Raw genomic sequence first — 2,500 nt, forward strand, 5'->3', positions numbered from 1 at the left:
GGCCTTCTCTATACTTCTCAATCAACCAACCTTTTCTCTCTCTCTCTCTCTCATTTTCTTCATTTATCAGCCCGTCAAAGTAGTCCTTCCACTTCGTAGCACACTCTCCTCGCTTGGCAGCACATTTCCATCTGTATCTTTGATCGCCCTAACTTGTCGCACATCCTCGGCAGCTCGGTCTCTCTGTCTAGCCAATCTGTACAAGTCTTTTTCTCCTTCCTTAGTGTCTAACCTGTCATACAGCTCACCGTACGACTTTTCCTTTACCTTTGCCACCTCTCTCTTTGCTTTACGCTGCATCTCCTTGTACTCCTGTGTACTTTCTTCATCTCTCTGACTATCCCACTTCTTCTTTGCCAACCTTTTCCTCTGTATACTTTGCTCTACTTCCTCCTTCCACCACCACCACCACCACCACCACCGCCAAGTCTCCTTGTCTTCCTTCCTCTGTCCCGATGACACACCAAGTACCTTCCTAGCTGTCTTCCTCGCTATTTCTGCAGCGCTTGCCCAGCCGTCTGGCAACTCTTCACTACCACTCAGTGCCTGTGTTAACTCCTGCCTGAACTCCACACAACAGTCTTCCTTCTTCAACTTCCACCATTTGATCTTCGGCTGTGTCTTCACTCGCTTCCTCATGTTGGTCTCCAAAGTCATCTTACAGACCACCATCCGATGCTGCCTAGCTACGTTCTCCCCTGTCACCACCTTGCAGTATGCAATCCCTTTTACATCGCGCCTTCTACACAAGATATAGTCCACCTGTGTGCACTTTCCTCCACTCGTATACGTCGTCACCCTGTGCTCCTCCCTCTTCTTGAAATATGTATTCACCTCAGCCATTTCCATCCTTTTCGCAAAATCGAACACCATCTGTCCTTCCACATTTCTCTCCTCGATTCCATACCTTACCATCAACTCCTCATCACCTCTGTTCCCTTCAGCAACGTGTCCATCGAAGTCCGCTCCAATCACCACTCCCTCCTCCTTGGGTCCCCTTTCCACCACGTCGTCCAACTCAACTCCAGAATTCTTCTTTTTCGTCCATCTTACACCCGACTTGCGGGGCATATGCGCTGATAACCGTCAGCAATACACCTTCGATTTCCAGCTTCATAATCCTCACTCTGTCTGACACTGTGTTCACCTCCAGCACGCTCTTGACATACTCTTCCTTCAGAATGACCCCTACCCCATTTCTCCTCCCATTCGCACCATGGTAGAAGAGTTTGAACCCACCTGCGATACTCCTGGCCTTACTCCCCTTCCACCTTGTCTCTTGTCACCTTTCTTCTTTCCATCACGTCAGCCAGCTCTCTCCCTTTACTAGCCATAGTGCCAACATTCAAAGTTCCGACTGACTCTCACCTCCACACGCCTACCCTTCCTCCTCTCTAGCTGCCTCTGGACATGCCTTCCCCCTCTCCTTTTCCTTCGCCCAACAGTAGCCTAGTTTCCACCGGCACTCCGCTGGTTAACAGTACCGATGGCGGTCGTCGGTAACCCGGGCCTCGACCGATCCGGTATGGAAATCTTATTTATGATCCGCATATTTGATTTGGCAAAGATTTGACGCCGGATGCCCTTCCTGACGTAACCCTCCGCTTTTGTCCTGGCTTGGGACCTGCACTAAGAATGCACTGGCTTGTGCATCCTCAGTGGCTGGGTTGCACGCTTTTCTATGTTTGCCCCTCACTTTTGTGGCGTGAACTATCAATTCTAGTAATACAGGGGTGTTTATGTTAGGTATCACAGACACACGCACACGCACAATATATGTCCAAAAGTATTGAGATAACTGACCATTACACCTACAGGAGCTTTTCTGACATGTCATTCTGAATCCATAGAAACCCATATTCCACGAAGCTCCCGGCGCACAGTTTTTGTGCCGATGTTAATGCCAGGAGAAGTTTGGATCTCTGCAGTTATTGAGTCAACAGAGCGTTGGCGACTTGAGTTGCTGTTGTCCCTAAAGGCTTGCACTTTTCAATAATATGATGATATATGAAGCATAGAGAGTAAACGGGATAGATACCTTTTGAACAGCACCCTGTAGTACAGCACTTTGAAGGTACATATGTCGTCACTTGCTGTAGTGGTTTTTACTGATGGGCGTGGCCAGGTTTTCAGAAGCCTCTCAGTTGTCAATGTGAGAGCCAGGGGACGCGTCTGCCGTACGTTTAGGGTTAGGGTTAGGTGATTTCTCTGGCAGGGCTGGTTACAGTAGGGCTGCTTACACCACACCCCGGACTGGATTTGTTGCGTGTTTGTGTCCTGATCGATGGGCCAACTTAACACGCCTTCGGAGGGTGTCCGCCGGCCGGCTTTGCCGGCGTTCGGGCGGTCGGTTCCTCCGGTCTGGCGGATCGATGTCCTTTATTTAATGTTCTTAGTGGCGAGCGGAGTGCGGAGTGGGAGGGGCTCTACCGCGTAGTCGTCCTCTCCGTTGCACAGCTCGACAGCGTGCTCGGCGGTGCTCAGCCGGACCGTCTATCCC

This window comes from Lampris incognitus, unplaced genomic scaffold (genome assembly GCF_029633865.1).
Source record: "Lampris incognitus isolate fLamInc1 unplaced genomic scaffold, fLamInc1.hap2 scaffold_450, whole genome shotgun sequence".
Classification (NCBI taxonomy): Eukaryota; Metazoa; Chordata; class Actinopteri; order Lampriformes; family Lampridae; genus Lampris; species Lampris incognitus.